Raw genomic sequence first — 26,125 nt, 5'->3', positions numbered from 1 at the left:
TTCGTGTGTCTTGAATAAGAACATTTATATCATTATATGAATGGAAGTCTTTAGGCGTAATCACACTGCACCTTAGCCCACCCAGGGCCAGCCTAGCCTGGGGCTAAGAACAATGCAGTGTGAAAAGGCCTTTTGGGACAGCTGTACTGCTAAAAGTAGAACAGATTCCTGTATCTAATATGAGGGTCTTTGAGTGACTCACCATTGAGTTCCTTTGTAATCTTTCTTTCAAAATATAAGCAAGGTTAAAGGCCATTAAAGCACATTGATTTGGCAAAATAGAAAAATGTTGAGCCTAGCATTAAATCATTTGCTGTGGTCTCTCTCCGGTACGACCAAGGCCGCCCATTCCATGACTCAAGTTATTAGCTCCCATACATTTTTAAAGGTTATTAAAAAGCAGAGAGGCAAATCCCCTGTTGACTGTCTTCTCAACTGTAATGCATACAAAAAATCCTCCAGCAACGGAACCTTCCCACTGGGCACATGACGTCAATTCAACGTCTATTCCACGTTGCTACAATTAAATGATGTGGAAACAACGTTGATGCAACCAGTGTGTGCCCAGTGGGTTTCTTCATGCCATGGCATCAATTAGTATAAGGTTTACTGGCAACTTAATGGAAAGCAAATTATTTAGAGCAGCCAGCTGCTTGCCCTGTGTGGTTCCTCTTTTGTCACTGAAAAGGCCTGGAAGGGTGCTTACACCCGCACCACTTGCTCGGAAATGACTGCACAGTTCAATGTGCAAAACACCAATGGTGGGAAAAGTACTCAGTTGTCATACTTACTTATTTTACTGAAGTAAAATCAAAAGTCATCCAGTAAAGTACTTCTGGAAAAAAAGTATTAAAGCATCTGGTTTTAAATGTACTTAAGTAAAGTGGTAGAAAAAGTAGTCAATTTTCATACTTGAGTAAAAGTACAAAGTAAAAGTAAATGCTATACATCAAATTCTTTATATTAAGCAAACAAGACCGCATAATTTTTTGTTTTTATTTATTTACGGACAGACAGGGGCACACTCCAACACTCATAATTTACAAACCCAGTAATTATGTTGAGTGATCCGCCAGATCAGAGGCAGTAGGGAGTACAACATGTTATGTTGATATGTGTGTGAATCTGAGCATAATTCTGTCCTGCATTTGAAATGTAACTAGTACTTTTTGGTGTCAGGGAAAATGTATGAGAGTAAAAAGTACATATTTTCTTTAAGAATGTAGTAGACTAAAAGTAAAAATAGGAAAATATATATATAAATAGTAACGTAAAGTACAGACAGCCCAAAAACGACTTTAAAGTATATTTTACTTAAGTACTTTAGACCACTGCAAAGCACACACTGGGCTTTCTGAAAGCCCTTTCATTCCGGTGCTGAGTCTAGAAGGCCATACAAAGCTACTTACTCTGTTCAGAATTAACTGTGTGACTTCAGAAACATATGGTCCCTTTTTTATCTAAAAGTGAAGTGGTGAAGCACTACCCTCTCGGCTGATCCTCCTGACTTTAAAAACTCTGTAAAAGTGTATATTTGATGGAGGTCCAGCATGGTGAGGCAAGATGTGGCCTTACAATCCATCCAGAGCAGAGCCTGCTGTGCAAATTCTATTTCTTTCTCCGGCCCACCTCCCCACTCTCTCTCTCTTTGTTTCTCTTTTGCTCTCTCTCTCTCTCCCTCTAGGACTCAGGCTATTGGCCCAATCAGTCCCCCCACACAGCAATGGATTTTGGCTTGAGATATGGCACTGATCATCAACAATCATGTCAAATCAATATATACACAGATTAAACATTTGCAGCTCTTCTCAGGAACTAACCTTTTTCTTTGCTTTTGAAAACTACAATAACAAATCCTTGCCATGTATAGCTGGCAACCAACTTAAAAAATAGAATTGATCCAGCTTTCTAAAATAAATACACAATTGATTTGTTTGGATGATGTTATTTGTCCACAATAACTAAAGAGACCACAGAGTATTTAGTCTTCTGTCCAGACCAAAGACTGAGAAGCGCATGAAAGAATACGGTAAAGAAAGGTCTACCTCCACCCACAAATATAACCTTTGACCCTTCAAAAAACTCTACCATCTGCTGCACAACAAGGCCACTGGACTGTGATGACTGCTGTGCCATAATAAGTGGCTGCTGTGCAATAATAGCAACACTGCTCTCTGCATCAGCAGGGAGAGTCTGGGAGGCGGACGTGCCGCGTCAGGCTCATCAGCACTTGAGAGACCTGGCTGCAGATACACTAAGACAACTTAGATCCACATGCAGACCATTTAATTCTATATATTTTGTCTGGGTAAAGATGGAGGGTATCTCGTAGAACTAATATCTGGGTTAACCTCCTATATGGGGGTTTCAACCAAATTATGCCCAACAGCTGTCTAATGGATGGGATATTGAAACCCATAGGACTGAAGCCAGTGCTATTCTCCAAACCTAAATGGAAAGGCCCATTTCTTGTTCAAAACAAATACATTTTCCTCATATGATTGTTATTCCCTTTGTTATTGCCCTTTTTGTTATTGGATTGTTTTTTGTCATGGGAAATTCAATTTCAGAAATCAAAGCTTGACATTCAGAACACAAATGGTGATTATAAATTAATGTCATATTGAAAGTTGTTTCCAAGGGAAAACTCATTACATTTCCATATAAAAATGTTTCTATCGATAAACTTTGATTGCTTACAACATGAAAGAAGTCATTACATTTGAAACGCTTAAGTGTCACTGAAGGTACATTTCACACCCAGCGTACATTCCATACTTGGGAAGCAGCGCTGCTAAACATTTCCCTCATACCAAGGAAGCGTGTTCCATCCACCAAATCAAATCAAATCCCATTTTATTGGTCCCGTACACGTGATTAGCAGATGTTATTACAGGTGTAGCGAAATGCTTATACTTCTAGCTCCAACAGTGCTGTAATATCTAACAAGTAATATCTAACAAATTACACAACATATACCCAGTACACACAAATCCAAGTAGAAATGAATTAAGACTATATACATATGGACGAGCGATGTCAGAGCGGAACGGACTAAGATACAGTAGAATAGTATTGAAAACAGTATATACATATGAGATGAATAATGCAGATATGTAAACATTAAGTGACTAAGATACCGTAGAATAGTATAGAATACAGTACATACATATGAGATGAGTAATGTAAGCTATGTAAACATTATTAAGTGACTAAGATACCGTAGAATAGTATAGAATACAGTATATACACATGAGATGAGTAATGCCAGATATGTAAATATTATTAATACTGGTACCAATAAGTATTGGTACCAATGTTATTGAGGCTCTAAAGGAAAAAGAGCACTCAATAGTGTTCCATAAGTTGCTTTAAAGGCTCATATAGTGATCTGATATGGCTGGAAGCACTATAAGAATGTGAGTGGCTGTAAGCCTGATTGGGATTTCAGATGGTTTGGTAACATCTTAATGTAGAAATGAACACATTTACTGCACTCTTTTTCTGCTACTGCATTCAGCCACTATTGGAGAGTCTGACTGGCATTGTGATGTACAGTACCCCAATGTATTGATGCTATTGATGTGCATTTCAGGGGTAAAGACAGAACACACAGTCTGCCAGTCTGTCAGGAGAAGTGGATCAAGGCTGCCTGATTGATGTAGACTCATTATTCATGTCCTGCCTGGCTACAGTGGAGAAATACGCATAGAAATGTCATCATCATCTGCCAAGGAATTAGCTGCATTGTCATCCCATTTAGAACCATGGCTTCTGAAACAGGAGGTACACTACATTACTAAAAGTATGTGGACACTTGCTCGTCAAACTTCTCATTCCAAAATCATGGGCATTAATATGGAGTTGGTCCCCCCTTTGCTGCTATAACATCCTCCACTCTTCTGGGAAGGCTTTCCACTAGATGTTTGCTGCGAGGACTTGCTTCTATTCAGCCACATAAGCATTAGTGAGGTCGGGCACTGATGTTGGGCGATTAGGTCTGGATTGCAGTCGGCATTCCAATTCATCCCAAAGGTGTTCAATAGGGTTGGGGTCAGGGCTCTGTGCAGGCCAGTCAAGTTCTTCCACATCGATCTCGACAAACCATTTCTGTATGGACCTCGCTTTGTGCACAGGGGCATTGTCATACTGAAACAGGAAAGGGCCTTCCCCAAACTGTTGCCACAAAGTTGGAAGAACAGAATCATCTAGAATGTCATTGTATGCTGTAGCATTAAGATTTCCCTTCACTGGAACTAAGGGGTCTAGCCCGAACCAGGAAAACTGCCCCAGACCATTATTCCTCCTCCACCAAACTTTACAGTTGGCACTATGCATTAGGGCAAGTAGCATACTCCTCGCATCCGCCAAACCCAAATTCCCGATGAACAGTTATTGTGCTGACGTTGCTTCCGGAGGCAGTTTGGAACTGTACTGAATGTTGAAACCGAGGACAGACGATTTTTTGGCGCTACGCGCTTCTGTACTCAGCGGCCCTGTTCTATGAGCTTGTATAGCCTACCACTTTGCGGCTGAGCCGTTGTTGCTCCTAGACGTTGCCACTTCACAATAAAAGCACTTAAAGTTGACCGGGGCAGCTCTAACAGGGCAGAAATTTGACAAACTCACTTGTGGGAAAGGTGGCATCCTGTGATGGTGCCACCATTGAAGGTCACTGAGCTCTTCAGTAAGGCTATTCTACTAACAGTGTTTGTCTATGGAGATTGCGTGGCGGTGTGCTCAATTTTATACAACTGTCAGCAATGGGTGTGGCTGAAATAGCCAAATACACTGATTTGAAAGCGTGTCCAAATAATTTGTATATATAGTGTAAGGTGAGACACTCTAAAACAAGTTATTTAAGTCTTGATTAGGAGAGGGCATCTCGCCTACTTTATTACACACACTCTTGAGAGAATGCCAGTGTGCAAAGCTGTCAAGGCAAAGGATGGCTACTTGATGTAAAGTATTCAGTATTTCATCCCCACATTCGAAGGGGCTGATAATAATAATGTCTTTCCACTCCATACCTCCAACTCCATACTGGGGTAATTAAGTTAACACTCACACTGACCTAATTCACCACTCTGATGTTCATGAGACCTATCTGATTATGTGGAATAATAGCCTTTACCTCCAACACAATGATCTGAGCATGAGTCACGCTCTCTTTCCAAGTCCCAAACAGCAGTAGCTAGTACTCTCCCGCTGAACTATCGCAGAACATTATGTCCCATCAGGAACATGGTACAGTATTAATAGGTTCCCTTCCAACCGATGTTGTCTATGAGTCAGGCTGTGCTTACATATCAGAGAGGGTTGTGAGGAGGCGTTCAATCATGCCTGCTTTTGTGGTAGGTTCTGGGAAAAACATGTTTGCTGACTTGATGATGATAACTTCCACAGTATCAGATTTGAGGTAAGACCCAGATGCAGACACTGTAGAAGTAACAAGAGTATATTACAACCACAAGGGCAGGCAAATGACAGGTCAAGGCAGGCAGGGGTCAGTAATCCAGAAAGGGTGTAATGGGTCCAGAACGGCAGGCAGTCTCAGGGTCAGGGCAGGCAGGGGTCAATAATTCAGAACGGTGGGGTAAGGTACAAAACGGCAGGTAGTCTCAGGGTCAGGGCATGCAGTACAGTCAACCAGGTAGGACTAGAAAACAGGAGCAGGAAAACAGGCAGGAGCAGGGAAACAAACACTGGTAGGTTTTACGAACAAAACGAACTGGCAACAGACAAACAGAGAACACAGGTATAAATACACAGGGGATAATGGGGAAGATGGGCGACACCTGGAGAAGGGTGGAGACAAACACAAAGACAGGTGAAATAGATCATGGCATGACACACAGTGCTTTCTTTGTAGTTACTTTTCCCTTAGGTATAACTGTGGTGATGCAACTGTGCAGTATGTTATCAGTGAAGGACTAATATTAAACAGCACGATGCCTGCGCCAAAGCATTCTTCTATAATCATCATCAACATCAATATAATTTATGTTTACAACAGACTCTTGTTATTATTGACAATGTTCACTTCTATGAACAGGCTGAGAAATCACATAGGAGTGAGAAAGCTCCAGCCAGCATGTCTACAAAAAAAAAAATTGTTGCCTGGGAAGACCTTAGGAAAGAAGGATGGTTTATACTGTAGGAATGAGCTAATTCTAACAAAAATCTTTATCATTTACTTTATAATTTACATCAACTCTCCTCCCCTCACCCCCCACCCCCACCCCCCGATTAAGTCACACATTACAGTGCTGCAATCAAGGAGAGTTTGCTGTGTGTGACTGTCGATGGCTGTAGATTACGTTATTATTATTGTTTTTTTCTAAGATGTCCTCTGTCGTCTCTAGGGCTGGAGGAGTGCATTTCAAATCCTCTGGGCAGGAAAGAACTGGAAGAGGAGAGGCTGGCTGCATGTTCCATTGAGCGGGGGATAAATACGTTCCTAGTTTAATTGTGGATCTTGTGTAATCAGCTAGCATATTAGTGGTGGGCGCCCCTGGGCAAAGAGCCTCACTGACTGGTGCACCCCATGACTGCAGGCAGGCCCATGAAGAGAGAGTGGGGGTGTGTAATTGTACTTTATAAGAGTTGAGGTACAAGGGGTATTTGACCTCAGTCAAGAACAGGTTAAATTTGGTAAATGGTTTGGTTGGTAGGTGAATGTGCTGTGCTGTATATACAGTATGTTTGTATTTGTGGGAGAGAATTCATTGTGGACATAGTCCTCTACCTAGTCCTGTACAACATTTTACATTTTAGTAATTTAGAATACGCTCTTATCCAGTGCAACTTACAAGAGAAATTAGGGTTAAGTGCCTTGCTCAAGGGCAGATTGTCAGATTTTTTGGAATTGAACCACCAACCTTTCGTTACTGGCCCAACGCTCTTAACCGCTAGGCTACCTGCCACCAATATCTCACAATATTAAACATTATCCTGGTTCAGATCAAAATGCACGGACGACCTGGTAGCCAGTAGTGACATGGGTGTGTTCATCATCAGTGCACTTGAACTGCTACACTTTGCATGAAATACACATTTGACATGTCTGTAAGGATTCATCAAACAAAGCTGATATTTTCTTTCTAATCATTCATCACATGACAGAAGGCATTCTATTGACCCCCTGGACAGCAGGACAGACAATAGAGAAACTACCTAGCAAGAGCATAGCTGCATAGATGCACTCATTGAAATGCAACATCCCTACCTCTCCCACCAACTGTGGTCATATCAGCCTTTTCCAGCATCCTACACCATCACTTCACCATCACCATGCAGCTCCTACCTCCTGAGGCCTTTCTAACCTGTATCCACAACCAGGTGGGAGCAGCCCAGCAGGAGCTCCAAACCAAAGAAGTACAAAACCAATCTGCAGTGGTTAGTCACTCAAATGTTTACATAGCTCATTGACAGGAAATTTGGCAATTACTGGGAGAACTCTGATTATTTATCTATGTAAGCTTTCTTATTAATGGGCCAGTGTGAGATGCACCATGCACCACACATTTAGCTGGGCTTCTGCTCTTTTTCTTCAGCTAGCTGGCATATTTTGATTAGTTGGCACTGTGTGCGTTGAGCCCTCTGAAAATGTGAGCAGTGATAATTGTATAACTACATCAGAAAATTCCACATAAAAACTTGTCCTATGTAATTACGCCAGAGATGAGATTGTCTTTGGAGTCAAATTGTCGCTGATACCACCCCTGTGTGTTTTCCTTTCTAATTTGTGTGCGTTGCAATGCAACATCCTGAAAACCTCTGGCCCATAGGTGTGCTGTGCCCTATGCTGAATGTCCTTCTACATTATGACTGAGCTGAGGCTCAGAGTGAATCGTGGTTGTCATGGTGACTGAGTTAGGTCCTGTCCTGGTGGTTGTGGGGTGCTGGGTTCAGGGATAATATCCCCCAGACAGTTCACCTTGGGTCTGCCATAGGCCGAGAGAGAGAGAGAGAGAGAGAGAGAGAGAGAGAGAGAGAGAGAGAGAGAGAGAGAGAGAGAGAGAGAGAGAGAGAGAGAGAGAGAGAGAGAGAGAGAGAGAGGAGCAGCAATGCATATGCAAGCTGGGTGAGCTGTCCTGTACTACAAGCTCAATATGGCTCCTGTGGGACAGAAAACCTCCTCTCTGTGGCAGGCCTGGTGAATTATGGATGCCTTCCTCCCTGCAGCAGACCCACACAGCATGGTGTTATGACTGTGACCAGCTTGATCTCTCTCTCCACCTCCTGAGTGGCGCAGCTGTTTAAGAGACTGCATCTCAGTGCTAAAGACATCACTAGAGACCCTGGTTCGATTCCAGGCTGTATCACAACCGGCTGTGATTGGGAGTCCCATAGGGCGATGACCAATTGGCCCAGCGTTGGCAGGGGTAGGCCGTCATTGTAAATAAGAATTTGTTCTTATTAACTGACTTGTCTAGTTAAATAAAGGTTTAAAAAATAAATAAAAAGGCCTCCCAGGTGGCACAGTGGTCTAGGGCACTGCATCGCAGCGCTAGCTGCACCACCAGAGACTCTGGGTTCGCACCCAGGCTCTGTCGCAGCTGACCAGGAGGTCCGTGGGGCGACGCACAATTGGCCTAGCATCGTCCGGGTTAGGGAGGGTTTGGCCGGTAGGGATATCCTTGTCTCATCGTGCACCTGTGGCGGGCCGGGCACAGTGCGCGCTAACCAATGGAGCCAGGTGCACGGTGTTTCCTCTGACACATTGGTGCGGCTGGCTTCCAGGTTGGAGGCGCGCTGTGTTAAGAAGCAGTGCAGCTTGGTTGGGTTGTGTTTCGGAGGACGCATTGCTTTCGACCTTCGTCTCTCCCGAGCCCGTACGGGAGTTGTAGCGATGAGACAAGATAGTAATTACTAACAATTGGACACCACAAAATTGGGGAGAAAAGGGGGTCAAAAAAAATTTATAAATAAAAAAACACCTTACTAAACCTTCAGCCAAGCATTTCTGTATTCTGTGCAGATATTTGTATATGGACTGCTGCTACATGATAGGGATATCATAATATCTCCAAACATCCAGACCCATTCATTGAAATGAAGTGAAGGCTGTTAGCACCATGAAAGGGGGCCAGCAGATGTTAGTAATTTGCCTTCCTAATAGGGATATTACTTTAACGTACCATTACCCTAATTACAGATACTATTTAGAGCACGTTTAGATCACTTTTGTGCTCTTGTAACAGTTTAACTTTACGTCCGTCCCCTCGCACCGACCCGGGCGCGAACCAGGGACCCTCTGCACACATCAACAACAGTCACCCACGAAGCATCGTTACCCATCGCTCCACAAAAGCCACGGCCCTTGCAGAGCAAGGGGAACCACTACTTCAAGGTCTCAAAGCGAGTGACGTCACCGATTGAAACGCTATTAGCGCGCACCACCGCTAACTAGCTAGCCATTTCACATCGGTTACACTCTCATGCTAATTAGTACAATTCATTACAATATGATGCTAATACAGTACTATGAAATAATTAGCACACACAAAATTAGCAAGCATGCATGCACCCACAAACACTCATACACACATGTACACTCTAAGCATTCAGTAGCGCACACACACACACACACACAACCACACACACACACACACACACATAAATCACGAGTGACCAATCTTACATTTCTATCTTTCCTGGCCTCCGTGTGAAAAGAGGGCTCTAAATTGTTCTGACCTTAAAATATTGAAGGGAAAATAATATGCTTCAGGGACCACTTGTTCTCTGTGTAGCTTTTTTCTCTCTCTTACCCTCCTCTTAAATGTCAAATGTGCTTCTCACTTGCTGGTCTGCAAAACAATACCACCATATATACCATCTCAATGTTTGGAATGATAATGGGGATGTGGTATACTGCTCATTGACATTCATGACGGGCCTAGGCCAGAGCGCCATCTAATTAAGACATTCACACAGCCTTCAGGGTAACTCAAGTAGAGTTTTATTCAGTGACTTGTATGAGACACAACTGTCAAGGGGAAATGGATGCTTCATAAACAACAGGCAAATGGAATTCTTTATGTCTCAGCAACCATGCTATCAAAAATACTTGATACTTTTCCCATCTTGCATCACAGTGCTGCACAGGAGATATCTGGGTTAGAAATAATCTTGGGAGAGAATGCCACCTTTCTCAGGGGATTAACCCTGGTTTCTAATACCATGGTGTCTGGCCTTACATCTATCTATGTTTTCGACAGTTTTCACCTTCAATTAATTCAGTGCCACCTTCCCACCTTTTGTCTGTGGTTACCCTTTCGAACCCAGTACTCAAATCCCAGCACTGGGGACATGATTCGAGAATATCCCCTGCTGTGCTTTCAACACATAATAAGGTCCTCTATTATGTTCCCCATAGAGCTCTCTCCTCCCCCATGTCCTCCTCACTCCTCACTCAGCTCCTCAGCATCCACCCACTGATGTCCTGCTGCTGTCCTGCTTGCTGCTGCTGTCCTGCTTGCTGCTGCTGCTGCCCTGCTTGCTGCTGCTGTCCTGCTTGCTGCTGCTGCTGCCCTGCTTGCTTCTGCTGTCCTACTGCTGCCCTGCTTGCTGCTGCTGTCCTACTGCTGCCCTGCTTGCTGCTGCTGCCCTGCTTGCTGCTGCTGTCCTGCTTGCTGCTGCTGTCCTGCTTGCTGCTGCTGCCCTGCTTGCTGCTGCTGTCCTACTGCTGCCCTGTTTGCTGCTGCTGTCCTGTTTACTGCTGCTGCCCTGCTTGCTGCTACTGCCCTGCTTGCTGCTGCTGTCCTGCTTGCTGCTGCTGTCCTGCTTGCTGCTGCTGCCCTGCTTGCTGCTGCTGTCCTACTGCTGCCCTGTTTGCTGCTGCTGTCCTGTTTACTGCTGCTGCCCTGCTTGCTGCTACTGCCCTGCTTGCTGCTGCTGTCCTGCTTGCTGCTGCTGCTGTTCTGCTTGCTGCTGCTGCCCTGTTTGCTGCTGCTGTCCTGTTTGCTGCTGCTGCCCTGTTTGCTGCTGCTGTCCTGTTTGCTGCTACTGCCCTGTTTGCTGCTGCTGTCCTGTTTGCTGCTGCTGTCCTGTTTGCTGCTGCTGCACTGCTTGCTGCTGCTGCCCTGTTTGCTGCTGCTGTCCTGCTTGCTGCTGCTGTCCTGCTTGCTGCTGCTGTCCTGCTTGCTACTGCTGCTGTCCTGCTTGCTGCGGCTGTCCTGCTTGCTGCTGCTGCTGTCCTGCTTGCTGCTACTGCCCTGCTTGCTGCTGCTGTCCTGCTTGCTGCTGCTGCTGTCCTGCTTGCTACTGCTGTCCTGCTTGCTGCTACTGCCCTGCTTGCTGCTGCTGTCCTGCTTGCTGCTGCTGCTGTCCTGCTTGCTGCTGCTGTCCTGCTTGCTGCTGCTGTCCTGCTTGCTGCTGCTGCCCTGCTTGCTGCTACTGCCCTGCTTGCTGCTGCTGTCCTGCTTGCTGCTGCTGCTCTGCTTGCTGCTGCTGCCCTGCTTGCTGCCGCTGCCCTGTTTGCTGCCGCTGCCCTGCTTGCTGCCGCTGCCCTGCTTGCTGCCGCTGCCCTGCTTGCTGCCGCTGTCCTGCTTGCTGCCGCTGCCCTGCTCCAGTAGCCTTGTTGTTCTGTGCTCCGTGGGGCTGTCTGTCACTCCCTGACATCTTTCATAATTTCAAACTTTAGATTGTAAAAGCTGATGTATGATGTCTACAGACCCAATGGAAGAAACAACAAAAAATAAAAAATAAGGAAAACGCTAGTTAGAATGATAAAGGCATATGGATTTGGTTGAATAAGTACTCATTTTAATGCACTCCCTGCAAAGCACTGTTGCCTGTCTTACATTCTAAAACCAAATAACATGTGTTCTGACATCAGTAAGCCATTTGGAGGGCAGAGAGAGAGAGAGAGAGAGAGAGAGAGAGAGAGAGAGATAGAGAGAGAGAGAGAGAGAGAGAGAGAGAGAGAGAGAGAGAGAGAGAGAGAGAGAGAGAGAGAGAGAGAGAGAGAGAGAGAGAGAGAGAGAGAGAGAGAGAGAGAGAGAGAGAGAAAACAAGGAATGGATGGTTCTTTACTAGATTCACCCAAGCATGGTGATGGCTTCCGGGCCTCTGGTAATTACAGGATTTGCATAACGGTGGCCTTGATGACATGCCATTGCTGTAATTGCTATCAGGAGGGAAACATGTTGTTAATTAATGCAACCCATTTAATGTGAATGATATACAGTAAACGAGGCTAGAGATGTCTAGAGGTATTCTCCTCCCCTTCCAGGTGTCATACCTCTGTGATTCCTGTGACTGACTCTCTTCGATAACAAACCCTAAGCATCTGTCAAGGATTTAACACATATATCTTAGAGAGGAGAGGTAGGCATAGTACTGTCTGTTATCAAAGAGACTCTTTACAGTTTATTTTTTTCCTGGCAAATTATATGAATTCCTCTGATTCCTCTGAATCATTGGATATCAAAAGGAGAATGTCAAATTTAGCTGACATGGTTGGTCAGAGCTGTCTGGGCTGAGAGTCAAACTGTGGGTTTCATTTGAATTTCAACCTCATGTAACTGCATGTGATTTCAAGTGCACATTAGAAAGTATAATGTATTTGAACAAATCCAATCTTGTTCAGAGAAACAATAATATGAGTCAACATTTTCTGCAGATAAGGAAATTATAGAACACTGTAGACTGCAGAGAGAAGCATGCATGCACGTATACGCACACTGACACACACGCACATGTAACAGAGTTCAGAACGTACCGTAAGCTCACTCCACAGCTAGCTTGAAATGTCGCGGATGGAACCTTTTTTGGGTGGCTCAAATCGTTGGAACGTTGTCAAGGAGGGCAGTAATGTGTTTTAGCAAAGCAGAGGTCCCGAGTTCCAGCCAGGTATGAGTCGAATCAGAGGGAAGTGGTACTCGCTAAACAAGCAACGAGATGTCGGGTACACACACACACACAATGCACCCTATTTTGAGATGACTCTCTGGTTGCTGTCACACCTTCATACAATATAGGTCACTATACAACTCAAACAGATTTACATCAGCATCATCTGTGAAGGTTTCATTGAAATATGATCCAACTTCCGTGTTCAGCATTATATTGTGGTACATCATTTTTCCATGAATCAGGTAAAAAATATACAGCAGTCATTAATGTGGCTGTAGGCAGCAGGCCAGTGGGGAGCATCTCTCAGCGCATGACAGGGGGTGCACAGGAATGGCATGATCACCAGGGGCACGAGCTAATGAACACACCACAGGAGCAATAACAATAACAAAAACAATGGGAGGGCACAACTACAGGACTCTAAACAGGGGAAAATAGGATTATGTATATTTGTGTGTGTGTGTGGGCGTGTACGTGCGTGTGTGAGAGTGTCTGTGTGTGTGTGCATACGTTTGTGTGCACACGTGTGTGTATGTGTTTGTGCCTCACTGCAAGGGCCGTATTCTGACCTTGACTTAATTCCCTAACAATTCCACCACCTTTACACACGAGGAAACCATGAATAAGCTCTAGTGAACCTACCAATTCCAAGTGGAAAAAGCATCTACTTAATTTTTTCCGATAGAAATAATACTATTTTCCATGCAATGTAATTTACAACTTGTTAAGAGCTATTGATAAGATCTAGGTAAATGAGTAATCTGTTTGGCTAAGGGAATTGTAAATATAAATGACACTTGTTTTAGATCTATTTTACTTTATAATCGCTGGAGACAAATGTGAAACCAGTCATATGGCAGCAAACAGGAGCATATCAACATATATACTTTCCAACAGTAAAGTTTATGAAATACTGTGCCTTTATGCAGATTTTAAATTGTATGGCTTTTTAACTTGCAGGGATGGGCACTCTCAAAAGTCTTCAATATAGGCTACCCCAAGTTCCTCTGTTTCCTATTTGTATCATATTAAATATTAGCAGTAGGCCTAATAAACAAAAATATTCAACTGCCAATTTACTGTTAGATCCCTTCAGTTGGTATAGCTGACATTATCACTCATTGTTTTGTTCACCTTCATTTGCTTCCTCTGTAAACGGCGTTACATCCGTGTGGTTGTTGCTGAGCATCATTAGTGGTTGTTGCTGAGCATCATTAGTGGTTGTTGCTGAGGATCATTAGTGGTTGTTGCTGAGGATCATTAGTGGTTGTTGCTGAGGATCATTAGTGGTTGTTGCTGAGCATCATTAGTGGTTGTTGCTGAGGATCATTAGTGGTTGTTGCTGAGGATCATTAGTGGTTGTTGCTGAGGATCATTAGTGGTTGTTGCTGAGGATCATTAGTGGTTGTTGCTGAGGATCATTAGTGGTTGTTGCTGAGCATCATTAGTAACAGTTGATAATATGAAAAAATATATGTACGCTAATTAAATCGTTATGGAGCAGAGAGCAGACCAAGCTGTAACAATTTGAACCTGACTTGCTGCAATACTTAGCCCTGTCATTACAGTTCCATGGTTAGTGCAGACAATAGATGAGGATATAGCCTATTATTGTACACTATTCTCCCTATTATAATTATATGTACACTGTGTGGCAATTTACGAATTAATCAAACTACCGTTTTCATTCTTTCGTGCATAAAGCCATAAACCAAGGCTTTTGAGTCTGCTGATAAGAATGTGGTGATTGACAGAGTCGAAAGCCTTGGCCAGGTCGATGAATACGGCTGCACATTATTGTGTCTTATCGATGGCAGTTATGATATTGTTTAGGACCTTGAGCGTGGCTGAGGTGCACCCATGGCCAGCTCGGAAGCCAGATTGCATAGAGGAGAATGTACGGTGGGATTCGAAATGGTCGGTAATCTGTTTGTTAACTTGGCTTTTGAAGACCTTAAAAAGGCAGGGTAGGATAGATATAGGTCTGTAGCAGTTTCGGTCTAGAGTGTCACCCCCTTTGAAGAGGGGGATGACCACGGCAGCTTTCCAATCTTTGGGGATCTCAGATGATACGAAAGAGAGGTTGAACAGGCTAGTAATAGGGGTTGCAACAATTTCGGCAGATAATTTTAGAAAGAGAGGGTCCAGATTGTCTAGCCTGGCTGATTTGTAGGTGTCCAGATTTTGCAGCTCTTTCAGGTACATCAGCTATCTGGATTTGGGTGAAGGAGAAATGGGGGAGGCTTGGGCGAGTTGCTGTGGGGGGTGCAGGGCAGTTGATCGGGGTAGGGGTAGCCAGGGGAAAGCATGGCCAGCAGTAGAAAAATGCTTATTGAAATTTTCAATTATCGTGGATGTATCGGGGGAGGCTTGACAGTGTTTCCTAGCCTCAGTGCAGTGGGCAGCTGGGGGGAGGTGCTCTCATTCTCCATGGACTTTACAGTGTCCCAGAACACTACAGGATGCAAATTTCTGTTTGAAAAAGCTAGCCTTAGCTTTCCTAACTGCTTGTGTATATTGGTTCTTAACTTCCCTGAAAAGTTGCATATCACGGGGGCTATTTGATGCTAATGCAGTACGCCACAGGATGTTTTTGTGCTGGTCAAGGGCAGTCAGGTCTGGAGTGAACCAAGGGCTATATCTGTTCCTGGTTCTACATTTTTTGAATGGGGCGTGCTTATTTAAGATGGTGAGGAAGGCACTTTTAAAGAATAACCAGGCATCCTCTACTGACGGGATGAGGTCAATATCCTTCCAGGATACCCGAGCCAGGTCGATTAGAAAGGCATTTGACAGTGATGAGGGGTGGTCGTTTGACCGCAGACCCATTACGGATGCAGGCAATGAGGCAGTGAAGACAGCAGAGGTGTATTTGGAGGGCAAGTTGGTTAGGATGATATCTATGAGGGTGCCCGTGTTTACGGATTTGGGGTTGTACCTGGTAGGTTCATTGATCATTTGTGTGAGATTGAGGGCATCAAGCTTAGATTGTAGGATGGCCGGGGTGTTAATTTAGCGCTAGGGGTCAGATTTTTTTTTCTTCTTTCAAATAACGTACCCAACGTCAACGGAAATTTTCTCTGGCCCAGATCGTAGAATATGCATATAATTTACAGATTAGGATAGAAAACACTCCAAAGTTTCCAAACTGTCAAAATATTGTCTGTGAGAATAAGAAATCTTATTCTGCAAGCGAAATCCTGAGAAAATCTAACCCGGAAGTGATATATTTTCTTTTTAAACTTTGTTTCCTGGCCTGTCTAACCTCCATTTAAAGGGGTATCAACCAGATTCTTTTTCCAATGGCTTCCTCAGGCTGTGTGTAACGATAGTCTTCGTCCTCCTCATCTGAGGAGTAAGAAATGTCGGACCAATACGCAGCGTGGTGAGTATTCATATTTATTCGAATACTTTAAATAAAGAACAAAACAATAAACAGACGAAATAGACGAAGACGCAGCAGTCCCGAAATAGTGAACACTAATACACACCAACAGGAACACAAAACATAGATAACCCACCCAACTCACGCCCTGACCATACTAAAACAAAGAAAATACAAAAGAACTAAGGTCAGAACGTGACACTACCCCCCCCCCCCCCCCAAGGGGGACTCCGGCCGCAAAACCTGAACCTATAGGGGAGGGTCTGGGTGGGCATCTGTCCGCGGTGGCGGCTCTGGCGCTGGACGTGGACCCCACTCCACCATAGTCTTATTCCGCTTTAGTAGATTCCTTTGAGCGGCAACCCTCGCCGCCAACCTAGGACTGGCAACCCTACTAAAGGGCCCCACTGGACTGAGGGGCAGCTCCGGACTGAGGGGTAGCTCCGGATTGAGGGGCAGCTCCGGACTGAGGGGCAGCTCCGGACTGAGGGGCACCTCCGGACTGAGGGGCACCTCCGGACTGAGGGGCAGCTCCGGACTGAGGGGCAGCTCCGGACTGAAAGGCAGCTCCGGACTGAAAGGCAGCTCCGGACTGAGGGGCAGGTCCAGACTGAGAGGTAGCTCAGGACTGAGGGACAGCTCAGGACTGAGGGACAGCTCGGGACTGAGGGGCAGCTCAGGACTGAGGTGCAGCTCCGGACTGAGGTGCAGCTCCGGACTGAAGGGCAGCTCCGGACTGAAGGGCAGCTCCGGACTGAGGGGCAGCTCAGGACTGAGGGGTAGCTCAGGACTGAGGTGTAGCTCAGGACTGAGGGGTAGCTCAGGACTGAGGGGTAGCTCAGGACAGGTGGACGGTGCTGGACAGACGGGCGGATCAGACAGCGCTGGACAGACGGCGCTGGACAGACGGGCGGCTCAGACGGCGCTGGACAGACGGGCGGCTCAGACGGCGCTGGACAGACGGGCGGCTCAGGCGGCGCTGGACAGACGGACGGCTCAGGCGGCGCTGGACAGGAGGGAGACTCAGGCCTGCCGAGGCGCACAGTAGGCCTGGTGCGTGGTGCCGGAACTGGTGGTACCGGGCTGGGAACACGCACCTCAGGGCGAGTGCGGGGAGTAGGAACAGGGCATACTGGACTCAGGAGGCGCACAGTAGGCCTGGTGCATGGTGCCGTAACTGGTGGTACCGGGCTGGGAACACGAACCTCAGGGCGAGTGCGGGGAGCAGGAACAGGGCATACTGGACCCTGGAGGCGCACTGTAGGCCTGGTGCGTGGTGCCGGAACTGGTAGTACCGGGCTGGGGACACGCACCTCTAGGCGAGTGCGGGGAACAGGAACTGGAGGCCTGGTACGTGGTGCCGGCACCGGAGGGCTGGTGCGTGGGGCTGCCACAGGAGAGCTGGTGCGTGGAGAAGGCACCGGATAGACCGGACCGTGGAGGCGCACTACAGGTCTCGAGCACCGAGCCTGCCCAACCCTACCTGGCTGAATGCTCACCGTAGCCATGCCAGTACGGCGAGGTGGAATAGGCCGCACTGGGCTATGCACACGTACAGGAGACACCATGCGTAGGGCTGGTGCCATGTACCCCGGCCCGAGGAGACGCACTGGAGACCAGATGCGTAGAGCCTGCTTCATGGCACCTGGCTCGATGCCCACTCTAGCCCGGCCGATACGAGGCGCTGCTATGTACCGCACCAGGCTATGCACACGTACTGGAGACACCGTGCGCTCTTCCGCATAACACGGTGTCTGCCCGTACGCTCGCTCTCCACGGTAAGCACGGGGAGTTGGCTCAGGTCTCCTACCTGGCTTAACCACACTCCCCGTGTGCCCCCCCCCCCCCCCCAAGAAACTTTTGGGGCTGCCTCTCTGGCTTCCAGCCGTGCTTTCGTGCAGCCTCCTCATACCGCCGCCTCTCCTCTTTCGCTGCCTCCAGCTCAGCTTTTGGGCGGCGATATTCACCAGCCTGTGCCCAGGGTCCCTTGCCGTCCAGAATTTCCTCCCAGGTCCAGGAGTCCTGCGATCGCTGCTGCTGCTGCTGCTGCCCGTTACCACGCTGCTTGGTCCTGTTGTGGTGGGTGATTCTGTAACGATAGTCTTCGTCCTCCTCATCTGAGGAGTAGGAAATGTCGGACCAATACGCAACGTGGTGAGTATTCATATTTATTCGAATACTTTAAATAAAGAACAAAACAATAAACAGACGAAATAGACGAAGACGCAACAGTCAGGAAATAGTGAACACTAATACACACCAACAGGAACACAAAACATAGATAACCCACCCAACTCACACCCTGACCATACTAAAATAAAGAAAATACAAAACAACTAAGGTCAGAACGTGACACTGTGACCAGGCAATAGACATAGTTTCAGGCTTTTATTTTGAAAAATGAGCAAGATGTTTCAAAAGAGGTCAGGTGTCCTCCGAATATTTCCTGCGCGCGAGAGAGGGGCACCCCATTTTCATTTTGTCTCTTAATGAATAGGTTATGCTCCGGTTGAAATATTATCGATTATGTTTGTTAAAGACAACCTGAGGTTTGATTATAAAAACATTTTAAATGTTTCTACCACCATTTCGGATACTTTTGGGGATTTGTCGAACGGAACACGGCTTTTTTCATCATAACGCGCGTTTTTTTTGTGATAAAAGTAATATTTATCGAACAAAAATAAAATTTGTTGTGTAACTGGGAGTCTCGTGAGTGGAAACGTCCGAAGATTATCTAAGGTAAGCGATTAATTTTATTGCTTTTCACACTTTCGTGACCATGCTAATTTGGGGCTAGCTGATGTACCATTGAAAGCTACACTCACAAAAGCTTGGATTTCTTTCGCTGTAAAATATATTCTCAGAATCTGACACCATAGGTGGATTAACAACAAGCTAAGCTGTGTTTTGGTATATTTCACTTGTGATTGCATGATTATAAATATTTTTAGGAATATTTTTGAATTTGGCGCCCTGCAATTCAGCGGTTGTTTAGGAAAGTGAACCCGTATTCGGTATCAGAGAAGTTAAGCATGTCCCAGTTTAGGTCACCTAGCAGCACAAGCTCTGAAGATAGATGCGGGGCAATCAATTCACCAATGGTGTCCAGGGCACAGCTGGGGGCAGAGTGTGGTCTATAGCAACCATAGTACTGTAGGCTACACAGATACAAAGGTGTATCATTGGTCGGCCGTGTGTTTACGTAAATAGGTCCCAGCTTCAAACATCATGCTGGAAAAAGCATGAGTGTGTAGCTACAACAGAGAAACATGGCAGCTGGAATAGGCCTGCCTCCAATCTACACAGTATGTTGGGGGACATGATGTGCAGTGCTACAGATATCAAAACATCCCGTGAAAAATGTAAGCCCAAGGATAATTTTCACCATCCCAAATAATGTGGAATTTCTCAAGACGGGAGATACAAGGAAGATTCTCTCTCTCTCTGGCTGACATTACGATTTGTCAGTAAGGTGGAAATATCATACTTTCTGTAGGTGTTTCAGTGGCCTATGAAGCAAATTTGAGCCCTCTACTTTAGCCTTCAGCTGTGTTACCTAGTAAGATCTCATCTATTGATTAACAGCTAACTCCAGCTCATACAAATCTATCATCATCTCCATTACCTATGTGAGGTTATGTGGAGGATGATATTGACGTAGTCCGTGCAGTTATGTAGTGGACAAAAGATGATTGAGACCTATGAATACCCAAATATCAAAGGGGATATGCATTAATTGTATCTATAAATGGACCTTTACAGTACAACACACATTTTTTTTTAAAGTAAATAGGAATGACCCAATGTGTGATTGGGGTTGGGATGAATTTCATGTCGTACAAGGTATGAATAAATAATCCTAGCTGGAGCACTGAGAAGAGGAGGCCGTGCCAACAACAATTAGGCCTGCCTGAAAAAGGAGTCAATCTATGGCAGATGCAGCCCATGCCTGTTAAGAGAGGTCAATTGATCTTTCCCTCTCTCTCTGTGAGCTGTATACCCCTCTTCTCTCCACACACCAATCAATAACAGCATAGGGATATCGGCATCCCATTTGCATTTAACGCCAAATGTGCCTTTGAGCTAGTTAATCTTATACATGTTAGGAAACCCTTTAATGTGCTTTATGTAAGTGAGGGGTGGGCAGCCTCAGTGTTTGAGATGGGTGACCCTGGAGGATGGGTCTATCTCAGTGTGAGATGAGACCATATACCTGAGTGTACCAAACACCTGCTCTTTCCATGACATAGACTGACCGGGTGAATCCAGGTGAAAGCTATGATCCCTTATTGATGGCACCTGTTAAATTCACTTCAATCAGCATAGATGATTTGAGACATGGATTGTGTATATGTGCCATTCAGAGGGTGAATGGGCAAGACAAAATATTTAAGTGCTTTTGAATGGGGTATGCCGCTTGCTTGGTGGTGCCCCTTGCTAAGTGATGTTGCAGCCTCAGGAGCCTTTCAGAACAGGTGTATATATATATATATATACACAGTTTGTTACGTTATTGTGTTTAGAGGTAGGTGAAGGAGTCAAGCGCAGGAGAGCAGAGATGTCCAAGTAGCGTCTTTTAATAGGCAAGTCCACAACAAAAAGGTCAGGTACAATACCAACTTAACGCCCTCGACAAAAGAGAACACAGTTACTCACGGAAGGAGGAAAAACAACGCTCCTTAAACTTATACACACTCGGTATAATACGTGAACATAACTAAGGCACAACCTCAACGAGCAACATGACACGAATAATTCCGCACAAACCTAAGCAGGCAACAGGGGTAATTATAGACACAGAAATTAAAGCAAATGAAACCAGGTGTGAAAGAACCAAAGACAACACAAACGGAAAAGGAAAAATGGATCGGTGATGGCTAGTAGGCCGGCGACACCGACCGCCGAGCACCGCCCGAACAGGGAGAGGAACCACCTTCGGTGGAAGTCGTGACACAGTTGAAGTCGGAAGTTTACATACACCTTAGCCAAATACATTTAAACTCAGTTTTTCACAATTCCTGACATTTAATCCCAGTAAAAATTCCCTGTTTTAGCTCAATTAGGATTACCACTTTATTTTAAGAATGTGAAATGTCAGAATAATAGTAAAGGGAATGATTTATTTCAGCTTTTATTTCTTTCATCACATTCCCAGTGGGTCAGAAGTTTACATACACTCAATTAGTATTTGGTAGCATTGCCTTTAAACTGATTCACTTGGTTCAAATGTTTCGGGTAGCCTTCCACAAGCTTCCCACAATGTTGGGTTGAATTTTGGCCCATTCCTCCTGACAGAGCTGGTGTAACTGATTCAGATTTGTTGTCACCTTGCTCGCACACGCTTTTTCAGTTCTGCCAACACATTTTCTATGGGATTGAGGTCAGGGCTTTGTGATGGACACTCCAATACCTTGACTTTGTTGTCCTTAAGCCATTTGCCACAACTTTGGAAGTATGCTTGGGGTCATTGTCCATTTGGAAGATCCATTTGCGACCAAGCTTTAACTTCCTGACTGATGTCTTGAGATGTTGCTTCAATATATCCACATAATTTTCCTGCCTCATGACGCCATCTATTTTGTGAAGTGCACCAGTCCCTCCTGCAGCAAACCACCCCCACAACATGATGCTGCCACCCCCATGCTTCACGGCTGGGATGGTGTTCTTCGGCTTGCAAGCCTCCCCCTTTTTCCTCCAAATATAACGATGGTCGTTATGGCCAAACAGTTCTATTTTTGTTTCATCAGACCAGAGGACATTTCTAGAAAAAGTACGATCTTTGTCCCCATGTGCAGTTTGCGAACCGTAGTCTGGCTTTTTTATGGCGGTTTTGGAGCAGTGGCTTCTTCCTTGCTGAGCGGCCTTTCAGGTTATGTCGATATAGGACTCGTTTTACTGTGGATATAGATACTTTTCTGCCTGTTTCCTCCAGCATCTTCACAATGTCCTTTGCTGTTGTTCTGGGATTGATTTGCACTTTTCGCAACAAAGTGCGTTCATTTCTAGGAGACAGAACGCGTCTCCTTCCTGAGCGGTATGACGGCTGCGTGGTCCCATGGTGTTTATTCTTGCGTACTATTGTTTGTACAGATGAACGTGGTACCTTCAGGCGTTTGGAAATTGCTCCCAAGGATGAACCAGACTTGTGGAGGTCTACAATTTTTTTTTGAGGTCTTGGCTGATTTCTTTTGATTTTCCCATGATGTCAAGCAAAGAGGCACTGAGTTTGAAGGTAGGCCTTGAAATACATCCACAGGTACACCTCCAATTGACTCAAATGATGAAGCTTCTACAGCCATGACATCATTTTCTGGAATTTTCCAAGCTGTTTAAAGGCAGTCAACTTTGTGTATGTAAACTTCTGACCCACTGGAATTGTGATACAGTGAATTATAAACAATTGTTGGAAAAATTACTTGTGCCATGCATTACAGCAGATGTCCTAACCGACTTGCCAAAACTATAGTTTGTTAACAAGAAATTTGTAGAGTGGGTGAAAAACGAGTTTTAATGACTCCAACCTAAGTGTATGTAAACTTCCGACTTCAACTGTATATATATACTGAGATCATGTGGCAGATCATGTGACACTTAGATTGCACACAGGTGGATTGTATTTAACTAATTATGTGACTTCTGAAGGTAATTGGTTGCACCAGATCTTATTTGGGGGCTTCATAGCAAAGGGGGTGAATACATATGCACGCATCACTTTTCTGTTTTATATTTTTTTGAAACAAGTAATTGTTTTCATTTCACTTCACAAATATGGACTATTTTGTGTATGTCCTTTACATGAATACCAAATAAAAATCTATTTAAATAACATGTTGTAATGCAACAAAATAGGAAAAACACCAAGGGGGATGAATACTTTTGCAAAGCACTGAACATTTCAAATCAAGCATTATGAATAAACCATGAAAGAGTATGAGACTCCATGGCCATAAAGTCCCAATCGTATGGTCAGTGTATTCATCGGTTAGATAGGGGTCATTCAGAGTATACTGGCTTGTGTGGTCCGAGAGAGAGAGAGAGGAAGGGGGGAGCAGCCTGGGGTGAGGGCTGGTCTTGGGGGGAGATAGTTTGGGTTCAGTTGTCCCGGGATCTGTCTCTGACCTTGTGATCTTCAAAATTTCCTTTGACGCAGGGAGAACCACATCATCTGGCCACTTACCCAGACATACTGTTACGAATCCCTTTTGCTCTACAGTCTAGGGGGGGATGGCAACGAGACCCGTAACATAACTCATGTGTCACGGTTCTCTAAAGTAGAACCCAGAAGCAGACCAGGACAAGGAGAGTAAGACGAAGGTGAGTATTTATTTACAAGTTTAAATGTAGTGATAGAAAAATCCAAGTAGCGGAGCGGGCAGCGGAGGTGAGTTGATGGAATTGAGTAAGCAGATCCAAGGAAGTAACTGAAGTCACCGACGACCAGGTAGGGATGGGATGAGTGTTCCGAGTGAATGACTGTAGACAGAAAAAACGGAGGTAAGTTCAAGGCAAGCAAGACGTACAAAACAACAAAACAAACTCTATCAAACTGGAGGCTGATACGCTGGCACAACATACTGTTCATGGCTAACGATCCGGCAGGGAATGGATGTCAGGTCAGCGCTTATGAAGTGGAGGGGTGATGATCAGGACCAGGTGTGCAGATAGCTGATGGGATACAGGTGCGGGTACTCAGAGATCCTCCAACTAGCTACGTCGCCCGGCAACCAGACAGGGTGCGTTCCAGGACACCGGAAAAAACACTCCAGGACAGAACACAGGCAAAAACAGACTCAGGAAGCGGGATTCGTGACATCATGCAAATTATAACAGTGAAAAAGTAACAGTGATAACAAATAACCACAGACAACATAAATCTACCGTCAAACACTCATGGTTTATTTGTAAACGCACGGTAATGGGGGGCAGGAAAAGGGGCTGCGCTGGCCCCAAGGAAAGAAATAATAAGCATTCAAAACACCCTTAAGCTAGTCTACCTGCTTCAACAGGGAAAACAACTGACAGGGTTTTTAAACCAAGGGAAAGGGGATGTGATTGGGTAATTGAAACAGGAGGAGGAGGAGGAGGAGGTGTGTCTTCTGATTGACTGATTGGGGAATGATGATTGTCACCTGTGAGGGGAGAAAGAGAGCAAAGAAATACACACACAGGATACACACAGGATACCTGTATCCGTAACACATACACACTCACTGATGCACATTCACGCTCACACACACACATGCGTACGCACACACATAAGTACACACCTACACACAAACAGACACACACACACACACGTCTACAATTTAATAGAAAGATACATTTTTGTTTCCCTGGCAACAGCATGGTGGCATTCATAAATCAGTAAGGTATCCTACATTTACATTTAAGTCATTTAGCAGACGCTCTTATACAGAGCGACTTACAAATTGGTGCATTCACCTTATGATATCCAGTGGAACAACCACTTTACAATAGTGCATCTAACTCTTTTAAGGGGGGGGGGGGGGTTAGAAGGATTACTTTATCCTATCCTAGGTATTCCTTAAAGAGGTGGTGTTTCAGGTGTTTCCGGAAGGTGGTGATTGACTCCGCTGACCTGGCGTCGTGGGGGAGTTTGTTCCACCATTGGGGTGCCAGAGCAGCGAACAGTTTTGACTGGGCTGAGCGGGAGCTGTACTTCCTCAGAGGTAGGGAGGCGAGCAGGCCAGAGGTGGATGAACGCAGTGCCCTTGTTTGGGTGTAGGGCCTGATCAGAGCCTGAAGGTACGGAGGTGCCGTTCCCCTCACAGCTCCGTAGGCAAGCACCATGGTCTTGTAGCGGATGCGAGCTTCAACTGGAAGCCAGTGGAGAGAGCGGAGGAGCGGGGTGACGTGAGAGAACTTGGGAAGGTTGAACACCAGACGGGCTGCGGCGTTCTGGATGAGTTGTAGGGGTTTAATGGCACAGGCAGGGAGCCCAGCCAACAGCGAGTTGCAGTAGTCCAGACGGGAGATGACAAGTGCCTGGATTAGGACCTGCGCCGCTTCCTGTGTGAGGCAGGGTCGTACTCTGCGAATGTTGTAGAGCATGAACCTACAGGAACGGGTCACCGCCTTGATGTTAGTTGAGAACGACAGCGTGTTGTCCAGGATTGTCCTGGAATTTAGAGTGGTAGAAAGTGGCTTTAGCAGCAGAGACAGAAGAGGAGAATGTAGAGAGGAGGGAGTGAAAGGATGCCAGGTCCGCAGGGAGGCGAGTTTTCCTTCATTTCCGCTCGGCTGCCCGGAGCCCTGTTCTGTGAGCTCGCAATGAGTCGTCGAGCCACGGAGCAGGAGGGGAGGACCGAGCCGGCCTGGAGGATAGGGGACATAGAGAGTTAAAGGATGCAGAAAGGGAGGAGAGGAGGGTTGAGGAGGCAGAATCAGGAGATAGGTTGGAGAAGGTTTGAGCAGAGGGAAGAGATGATAGGATGGAAGAGGAGAGAGTAGCGGGGGAGAGAGAGCGAAGGTTGGGACGGCGCGATACCATCCGAGTAGGGGCAGTGTGGGAAGTGTTGGATGAGAGCGAGAGGGAAAAGGATACAAGGTAGTGGTCGGAGACTTGGAGGGGAGTTGCAATGAGATTAGTGGAAGAACAGCATCTAGTAAAGATGAGGTCAAGCGTATTGCCTCCCTTGTGAGTAGGGGGGGAAGGTGAGAGGGTGAGGTCAAAAGAGGAGAGGAGTGGAAAGAAGGAGGCAGAGAGGAATGAGTCAAAGGTAGACGTGGGGAGGTTAAAGTCACCCAGAACTGTGAGAGGTGAGCCATCCTCAGGAAAGGAACTTATCAAGGCGTCAAGCTCATTGATGAACTCTCCAAGGGAACCTGGGGGGCGATAAATGATAAGGATGTTAA

At 45.6% G+C, this 26,125-nt stretch overlaps 1 protein-coding gene across 1 annotated transcript in view; it reads right to left on the bottom strand.

Moving 5' to 3' along the window:
* LOC139557889 (rap1 GTPase-activating protein 1-like) overlaps positions 1–12,746 on the bottom strand; it is a 168,987-nt gene extending 156,241 nt beyond the window's left edge. Inside the window, exon 1 of the mRNA XM_071373300.1 lies at positions 12,728–12,746. The gene's annotated coding sequence lies outside the window, so the exon portion shown is untranslated. The remainder of the gene's footprint in view (positions 1–12,727) is intronic.
* Positions 12,747–26,125: the final 13,379 nt, after the last annotated feature.

Source organism: Salvelinus alpinus, chromosome 2 (assembly GCF_045679555.1).
Source record: "Salvelinus alpinus chromosome 2, SLU_Salpinus.1, whole genome shotgun sequence".
Classification (NCBI taxonomy): domain Eukaryota; kingdom Metazoa; phylum Chordata; class Actinopteri; order Salmoniformes; family Salmonidae; genus Salvelinus; species Salvelinus alpinus.
This window is presented reverse-complemented; position numbering and strand designations above follow the sequence as displayed.